Raw genomic sequence first — 10250 nt, 5'->3', positions numbered from 1 at the left:
GATAGTCTGTGGTTGTCATCCATACTCTGCTGAATGACGGGGACATCGTTTGGGAAAAAGGCTTCTCACATCGTACACCTCTCACCCACACCTTATAGTCTATATCACCTCTCGACTCATCATCCAACTCATATTTCATCTATTATATATACCCATGTTTTACCCCAGCATTTTCATAGATATAAAATACATATATAGTTTAAATCATTTAAAACATGTATAAAATCTTTCACTCAGCATAGACAGCAAGTATTCAGACAATATGCACACATAGCACGTAATTTATATTAAAATACTTCATATCTATGTGTAAGATGAAAGGGACTATGCACTCACCTGAGAAGGTGGTGACTCGGTACTCGGACAGCGTTTCGTTTACTTTAAAATAATTTCCTTTGACTAAACCTAGTAATATCACCACTAGATTTTAGTCTAATATTACCGTGACTAATTATTATTATTATTATTATTATTATTATTATTATTATTATTATTATTATTATTATTATTATTATTATTATAATATAAGCGTTTAAACAATACTTTCCAACTACTATGTACAGACAGGGGCCAGACATAAAACACCGGAGGGCATGACCATTTTGGCGTATAGCACTTCTGAAATCCAACAACCCTATGCAGCCCTTTAAACCAGATTCCCCGTACCGCGAGTAGTTAAAAGATATTAGAACGACACTTATATAAGTCATAATAATAGCTCAAATATTTATTATAAATTTATAATAACAATACTAATTTTAAATATAAACTATATTTAAAATAGGGTAAACATAACTTACTTTCAAGGGGATTTTAGCTAGGAGTCGGGCTCTGCAGGGGCAGAACTTCGTCGCTGAATCTTTCTAAGAAAGATTCGTGTAACGCTTCAGCGCTCACCTTTCTATATTAAAACTACAGAAAGAGAAGTCGAATCACGAGGGACCGAAATGCTCGGGGGATAAGGAGAGAAAGACTCTTGAATCAAGAGAATGGTGCAATAAATATGAGAGCCCAAGGCTCTTATTTATACTAATTGAATATTCAAAAACTACCCTCCATAACTACTTAATGACCTTTTAGTTATATAAACAACTAAACACCCCTCTATAATACTATTTTAAATGGATTTAATGATATTTGTACTAAACTAATGTCGAAAGAACTCAACATTAGTCTTATAATGACCGCATCATCGATACCTTTCTAATGATATATACATATGTATATATATGTGTACATATACATGATTTATACTTTATTTTAATACGTAAATATGCTATTATAATTTGTAACTCGTTCATATGAACTCTGTTTTTGACGTTCTTTATATCCACGCGTAGGTGGAGACGTACTCTACAACTTTCGTTTAGACTTCGTCGGCTAATTTTGACTTTATTTTTAAAGTTATATTTTTAACAGGCCGGGACATGATTGGTCCGTTAAAATCTCATAACTTCTTTATCCGATTTCCATTTTCATCTGTATTTTTATCGTTATGCTACTAATAATGAGATCTTCGATTCTTGATTAGGTTGTGTCGGCTAAAAATCAATCGATCTAAAATTCGAATTTCGGGTTGTACACCGCTAATCCGAAACTTCGAAAAATCATAACTTTTTCATACGGAGTCAGATTTGGGCGTTCTTTTTATTGATGTTCTTAGTTTAACATATTCTACGACTTTCGTTTAGAGCGCTAAGGCTAAATATCTCTCTCTATCATAAATTTACTATTTACGCTTCCCGGCGCCGTGCCGGTTCCGACGCGAAACTTCGACGGGTCATAACTTCTTCGTTATAACTCGGATTTCGGCATTCTTTATATGTACGGAAACCTTGTGACATACTCTAAAACTTGGTTAAGATTATTTATTCTAAATTATCTTTTTGTAGAAAATTCGTTTAAAACCCCTATTGCCTCTAAATTGACTAGCCCGGATCTGCGGGCGTTACAGTCAATATTATCTGTCCTTTCAGATCTTTGGAGAGGTCTTGAGTGATAAAAATGAGGTCCCAAGGGTTGTAGTAATTCCATGTATGAGTTATATAGGTCTTAATGGATTAAGACCTTCGATTAAGAGCTTAAGGTAGTCCCAAGTGATAAAGTCTGAGACTTTATGATTTCTAATCATAATTGGCATATGGATCTGAAGTTTAGGCTTAATGGCTTAATCCATTAAGTGGTTATAAGGACTTTATGAGTAGCGAAGTTACGTGTGACATCCCGAAATTTAGGGCATAGATTTCAAACGACTAAACTACGGCAAATCTATTTGTAATTAATTCATTCAGCTTTAACTGCATCTAATGAAATATAAATGAGTTAATTTCAATTATTATATAATATTTGATGATATTTTTATGCCCAAACGTGTAAACTGGTAACCCAATCAAACCGCTCAACTGCAGCGCTGACTAATGCGTCTGAAAATTGAAATTTAACATTAATCATTTTTTAGCAAAATAAACACAAAAATATGATAGTACATGTTCCCCCATTTCCAAAAATATAAAGAACGTCCAAAACGGAGTTTGTATGCAAAAGATACAACCGCTTTAAGAAAAACGGGCAGTAAAACACTTTTATTCTTTAATCGCGTAAACAAAAACGTTCCGTTGAGGCACTTACGCTTTGCCGACGGGATTTTTGAGAGCGTTTTTGGACTCAGGATATAATATATTATTTAATTTCACACTAGAAATAATTTTTACGAAAATATTTATGAAAGTCGCGAAACGGACACCGCTAACCGTTATGACGTAAAACTTCAAACGCAATTTCCTGGAGATCCGAAACTCCAAAAATTAATCCGTTTGATGTTCTGGAATCCTTGAATTATACTCTATCTAAAAGTCCTTTCGAAAAAAATATTTGATGAACGAATCCTGAGGCACCCGGTTTTCACATGTTTTGGACATGAAATGGAGGTATAACTCCATGTGGGACCCCCATGGTGTGAAGGACTCCAAAAATCTGATCATCTTCCAGCTGGTATAAACCCACGTGGGTTTCCTTCTCCCTCTCTCCCTTCTTCTTGAGTGCAAGCTTTGCCAAAGAAGTACATGCATGGGTGGAAGCATGGCCTAACAAGGCTTGTGAGTGAGCTCATTTGACTATAAAAAGAATGCATGAGCCTCCTTCCTTCCACACAAACAATTGCAGATTACTCTCCTCTCTATCTCTTCTTCTTCTCACAGGTACAACATTACAACCACACAAACCACCTTATTCCACCACTACTAGCCACCTTCCTTGATCAAGATCACCACCAAACACCCCCTTGATCACCCCCAGCAGCTGCCCTCTCTCCCTTCCATCGACCAGCTGCCAAACCAAGCTAGGAAACATCAGCAGGAGGCTGCCGGCCATCACCCACCACCACTGTGACGCTGCTGTTGTCACCTCAAGCCACCACCAGCCACCATCTCCTCCACCTAGTAAGCTATCTTAACCACCTGTGTTATTTTTTTTCTTCTTGCATCGAGTATCAAAAATAATAATAATAATAATAATAATAATAATAATAATAATAATAATAATAATAATAATAAAGAATCGCTACAAACTTTTCTTTCTTTCTTTCTTCATTTAAGTATTGCGACAAGAAGAAGAAGAACCGGAGGGCGTATGCCTCCTGTTATACAAGAATGGTTACTGTTTAAACAGCATTTCAAAACAAATAGATATAGTCCCTAAACTTTGAAATTATCCAGCTTTAGTCCTTCACTAATTGAAATTATTCCAAAATAAGTTTTAAATAGTAAAAGTTTAATTAAAAATGTTTAAAACTTACTTTAAGATGGAAAAATCATTTCAAAACAAATCAAACTTTAAATACAAAAATTTAATGAAAAATGTTTATACATATATTTTAGAAATTTTAAAGTTGATTTCAAATAAATTAATTTTGGTTATTTAAATACTTGCGGAATTATAATAAATTAAATTTTAAAATTTAATTAAAATAATTATAAATTTTAGATTGGCAAGACTTAGGGAATTATTCAAGAAATTGTTATAATACTTAACCACGTCCAAATATTAATATATATCGAATTTCTAGGAAATCAAACTAATCCCGGAGATCACGACCTCACGGCAATACATTATGGTCTTCAAAACTACTCATTTACCACTCGATAAGGTGAGAGTTACGGCCCCTCTTTTTGTATTTATTTGTTTTGGGGGAGAATACATGTGCTATATATTATTTATGATACAAATATATAAGTCTTATATGATATGCATGCTACAAATTTAAGTTATAAATACTTCCATCATGCATAAGACTTTACACACTTATACAAGATCGTTATGTTAAAATACATATCTCTATAAAAGCGTGTAATTTATACTTTTATAAATACGTCAACCATACTCGACTTTACAAATACTATACTATGAGTTTCATTATGCCCGATACTTATCTATAATTAAGTTAGGGCTGAGAGTTATTCACAAACTTTGCGTTAATGGTTTTTGAGTGAGACGCTACTATTCATTAGCCGAGTTTAATCACTTAGCCTGCCCCACACTGCTATAATCGTTAATCTTCGTAGCGAGTTACATATATATAGATCTATAAAGGGTTGACAACCCCACCTGTGGTTGCTAGCTACAACCATCGACTGACCAATCGAAGCAGGTGATATTTGTCTACGATCGTTACTACGATGTCCAATGAAGCGTCGTAGGGAGGGGTACCTTTCGTCTATAGCTCGATTATAGAACGCACTAAAAACATTAACACGAATCTCTCTCACTTTTTCACTACAACCATAGGTTTGGTTGCTTTTAGAACTGTTTTTTCAAGTATATTGGTTACTTATACAATGGATATATTTAAACTTTCATGAAGTTATTACAAACACATTTTCTTCAAAAGCATAAATTTATTTATAAAATTACTTTTTAGCTTTTAAAGACTCATGACAAACATTGTTTCAACTATCATTATACAAAAAAAATATACTCTTGGACTTTTGAAAGTATTATTACTGCGGCTAGCAGAAAACCTGTGACTCTCACCAACCTCATGTTGACTTTCAAAATACATGTATTCTCAGGAAATCAGTGAAATTTCGGGCACACTCAGACGATGGAAAACATGGCTCGCAAGTACTTTAATTTTCTACTTTTGAACTGTTATGCCTAACTGTTAAGGCAAACTCGTATTATTATTTGATTACTATCTGTAAGAACCATGTATGAAAACATAAACATGTAATGAAATGTAGTTTTGTTTATTGTTGTACTTGTGCTGTATATTCAATTTATCTGTGATCCATGAACTTAGTCGCACAGCCCGGCATGTTCCGCCGCCTCGCTCGGGGGTGTGACAGATTGGTATCAGAGCTAAATTGGCTATAGAGAACTCGTATCCTCGAAAGAGGAATACAACTATAGCAACTAGCTTCTTATAAAATTATTATCAATAATAAAACTACTTCCCGACTACTTACGGTATGGTAGTTGGGAAGTACAAAACAAAGATTAATAATACTACAAACCCCACCAACCTTAATATGTAAGAGTTGATATATATACCCTGACCCAGATGAGAACACTTAATAAAAATTCTAAACATCCCTTCAACTAAAACTACCAACTCAACCCTTTAGGTCAAACGCCTCAATTAAAGGTTAGTATCGTACATAAGCCATACCACAAATAAACCTGGAACGCGCACCTATGTTATTTATGGTCGGGCCGGTGCACAACCAACCTTGAGCAAGGAGTTTGACAAGCTACAATGGTTGAGAGTTTTAGAAGTTGAAGAATATCCATCAGATTCGTTGCTGAAGCTTAATACCTTAGAATCCTTTTATCAACCTTAAAACTCTTATGAAAAAAAAACTTATACAAATTTACTAACCCGCTTGAAACCCTTTTATGTAGATGGCTGGACTACCGGATAACCCTGATGACTGGTTTCGACTTGAGGATCCTGATGAGCCATTTGGAGTTACTTTGCGTCCACATCCACTACACTTAGCGGGGGATCCGTACTTTCCCCATGACGGTCTTTTTGGAGGAGGATCCCGAAGAGGATCCTGAGGAGGATCCCGAAGAGGATCCTGAAGAGGATCCCGATGAGGAGGAGCTCGAGGATGAGGGCATATTTTAGGATGCCCAAGAGACTGATGATGATGGTCCTGCAGAGGATGAGGGAGACCTCTCTGAATAGGAACCTACTCCCCTTACCCCACCAGACTCACCACCGAGACCCTACTACCAGTCGTACCTTCTGCGCGGCAAGGGCCCTTGTATGATGAGGACCCCAGGAACTACTATATCTCCTATTTACCACTTGGACCCAGCTGCTCAGGTTTCCCGACCCACTAGTGGTCTATTAAGGAAATGGACTCGACCCAGTGAGCCATCTTGGCTCACAGACCTCCTTAGCAGGAGGGATGCTACTGATCTACCACCACGGTTTGAGGTTGGTGAATCTTCACGAGCACCACTCAGGTTTAATCCTGAGGATGATCCGATACCTCGCTTGATGACTCAGACTGATCAGACCGAGGATAGGATTAGATCCTTGGAGCAGTTTGTGAGAGGTCCAGGCTCTACTTCCCTCGACCATCGAGTTGAGACACTCGAGGAAGAGGAAAAGGAGAATTTTGATGCGATCCAGATATTATATCATCTCTCGGGTGCTGATCACGATGCAGTGAATGCCTTGAGTGCTCAGGTTGGAGCACAGAACTACCAGATTCAGATCATGGAGAGCGAGCTTGCTGCGCAGCGAAATCAGTTGGTTATCTCAGCGCAGGAACGACGCTACATCTTGGACCAGTTCGAGGACTTTGTCCTCTATGTGATGACTCGATTTGGGAGGTAGATATCTAGGACAACTTGTGTCCTAGGATAAGGTTAGGACTTTTGAGGAATAGCTTTTGTATTGCAAGTGTTTATCACTGCCTGGTTTGTAATAGCTCTTTTGAAAAGCTTTTCTATTTCTAACCTTATATGGTTAAAACTTTGTAACCAAAACAAGCAGTTCTAATGACAATGTTTCAGTGTTTTGTTAAATGTTTGTATTTATTATGTGTTGCTTGCAAAACTCTATATCAGGAAAAGCTTTCATTTTCTGGTTTAAAAATCTGTATGATTTCGCAAGAAAATCAAATTGAACAAATACAAAATACACACACATTATAACTATATGGTTTTAAAAAAAATTAACTTACTTATCTAACGTATTAGGATAATGCCTCGACGAAAAGAACCACGAGTTCGTCCACCACTGACTCCCCGAACTAACAGGAGAAGTGCTCCAGAGATAAGTCAAACAACAGAAGAAACTCCAGACCCTGAAGAAGCCCCAAGTGCTACAAATAACCACCAAAATTTCCAGATGGATCCCACTATGATGCAAAACATGCTTGCACAATGGATTGCTACGGCCTTGGCGACTTATGAGGCTGCTCGAAACGGGAATACTGGAAATAGCGGAAGTGGTGCTCCTGTAGTTGCCCAAAGAAATCCCAAACACTGCTCATACAAAGAATTCATGGGTTGTAAACCCCGATCCTTCTACGGAACTGAAGGAGCTGTTGGCCTATGCCGATGGATAGAAAAGATTGAAGTTGTCTTCCACATCAGCTCTTGCCCGGATGACTGCAGGGTTAAGTACACTACCTGCACACTGATGGATGCTGCGTTAACTTGGTGGAACAACCATGCCAAGACCGTGGGAATTGCGGAAGCCTATGCCATGGGATGGGAACACCTGAAACTAATGATGACTAAAGTGTATTGCCCACGGCAGGAGATTCAGGCATTAGAACAAGAACTCTGGAACCTAACCATGCAAGGATCAGAGGTAGCTGCTTATACCTCCCGATTTGAAGACCTTGCAACTCTTTGTCCCGGAATGGTACCTTCAGAAGACAAGAAGACGGAGAGATACATTTGGGGATTAGCATTGCCAGTCCAAGGTCTGGTTACTGCATCCAGACCCTCAACTTTTGATAGTGCCAAGCAACTGGCCTATGAGTTGACTGAACAATGTATCCGACAAGGCACCATGGCCCCCGCAAAAGAAAAGAACCAAACTGGGAATTCTAAGAGAAAGTTCCAGGGAAAGCCAAAAGGGAACTTCAAACACTGTAAGTGAACCCAGAGCCTGTAACGGTGTATGCTGCAGTCACAACCACTCCCACTCCAGTAAAACCCTACGCTGGAACTCTACCTTGCTGCCTTAAGTGCAATTATCATTATGTTGGAGACTGCAGGATATGTAGCAACTGCAAATTAAGCGGTCATGCCACCAAATTTTGCAAAAAGAACCCAAGAAACACAGCCTAAACTACTACCGCAAGAGAAAGTCGAACCTGCTTCGAGTGCAACCAACATGGACATTTCAGGAAAGATTGTCCTAAGCTGAAGAGACAGGGTGGTCAAGGAAGGGCGTTTGTGATAGGTGCGGGAGACGCACGCCAGGAACCAACTGTGGTTACTGGTACGTTTCCTATCAACAATATTTATGCCTCTGTATTTGTTGACACTGGTGTTGATAAGAGTTTTATTTCCCACAAATTTAGAAAAATGATTAATCATGAATCATGCAAACTCAATAATGCTTACACGGTTGAAGTAGCCAATGGTCAAATAGAAAGCACCTTAGAAATACTCACCAACTTCCTTCTCACCCTGAAAAATCACGTGTTCCCTGTCGACTTAATGCCCATAACCATTGCAAGTTTCGATGTAATCATCGGAATGGATTGGTTATCATCCCATCGAGCGGAGATTCTATGTTATGAAAAAGCTATACGATTACCCTTACCAAACGATGAAGTCCTTGTGATTTATGTAGACAAGGCGAGGAAGAACCTACGAGTCATTACTTGCATGAAGGCAAGGAAGTATTTGCAGAAGAGATGCTACGCTTTCTTGGCCCACGTGGTGGATACGCAAGGCAAGGGTAAGCAATTCAAAGACATACCACAAGTGTGTGACTACCCAGACGTATTTCCAGAAGACCTACCTGGAGTACGTCCTATCAGACAAGTTGAATTTCGAATCGACCTTATCCCGGGTGCAGCACCAGTGGCACGGTCTCCTTATCGCCTGGCTCCATCGGAAATGCAAGAACTATCCAGTCAACTTCAAGAACTTCTCAACAAAGGCTTTATTCGGCCAAGCTTCTCTCCATGGGGAGCCCCGGTATTGTTTGTCAAAAAGAAGGATGGTTCTTATAGGATGTGCATCGATTATCGAGAGTTGAATAAGCTCACTATCAAAAACCGGTATCCACTCCTGAGGATCGATGACCTGTTCGACCAATTACAAGGATCCTGCTACTACTCAAAGATCGACCTACGATCCGGCTATCATCAACTTAGAGTTCAAGAAGCAGATATTCCAAAGACGGCATTCCGAACTAGATGCGGTCACTATGAGTTTCTAGTGATGCCATTTGGACTGACCAACGCACCTGCCGTATTCATGGACCTTATGAATCGGGTGTGTAAACCCTACTTGGACACATTTGTGATTGTCTTCATCGATGACATATTAATATACTCACGAACCAAGGAAGAACATAGCCAGCACTTGCGTTTAATCCTAGAACTACTAAGAAAAGAAAAACTTTATGCAAAGTTTTCTAAGTGTGAGTTGTGGATTAACAATGTTCATTTCCTAGGTCATGTGGTCAGCAGTAAAGGGATTCATGTCGATCTTGCGAAGATTGAAGCTGTCAAGAATTGGAAAGCACCAACAACACCAACCGAAGTACGTCAGTTCTTAGGGCTTGCAGGCTATTATCGGAGATTTATCGAGAACTTCTCCAAAATAGCCAAGCCTCTCACCGCACTAACCCAGAAAGACAAAAAGTTCAATTGGGGAGATAGTCAAGAGTCTGCCTTCCGAAAATTGAAGCAATTGTGATGCAGTGCACTAATTTTGTCTCTTCCCGAGGGAACAGAAGACTTTGTAGTATACTGTGATGCCTCACGTCAAGGGTTAGGGTGTGTCCTGATGCAGAGGAATAAGGTTATTGCATATGCATCCCGACAACTGAAGCCAAATGAGACAAACTACACTACCCATGACTTAGAGTTGGGAGCCGTAATATTTGCTCTGAAGATTTAGAGACACTATCTATACGGGACAAAGTGCATTGTATTCACAGACCGCAAGATCCTCCAACACATTTTTGATCAAAAAGAGCTCAATATGAGACAACGGAGATGGGTCGAATTACTAAATGATTATGAATGCGAAATTTGTTATCA

The 10250-nt window shown here is 38.7% G+C and overlaps 1 long non-coding RNA gene across 1 annotated transcript; it reads left to right on the top strand.

Annotated features, from left to right (window-relative positions):
- Positions 1-3167: 3167 nt before the first annotated feature.
- Positions 3168-5356, top strand: LOC145038957 (uncharacterized). The gene is made up of 3 exons (XR_013679659.1): positions 3168-3437; positions 4064-4144; positions 5067-5356. It is a non-coding gene; the product is annotated as an uncharacterized LOC145038957 (long non-coding RNA).
- Positions 5357-10250: the final 4894 nt, after the last annotated feature.

The sequence above is a fragment of the Lactuca saligna genome, chromosome 4, assembly GCF_052625555.1.
Source record: "Lactuca saligna cultivar CGN05327 chromosome 4, ASM5262555v1, whole genome shotgun sequence".
Taxonomy (NCBI): domain Eukaryota; kingdom Viridiplantae; phylum Streptophyta; class Magnoliopsida; order Asterales; family Asteraceae; genus Lactuca; species Lactuca saligna.
Note: the sequence above shows the minus strand (reverse complement) of the source record. Positions and strands in the feature narration are given on the sequence as shown.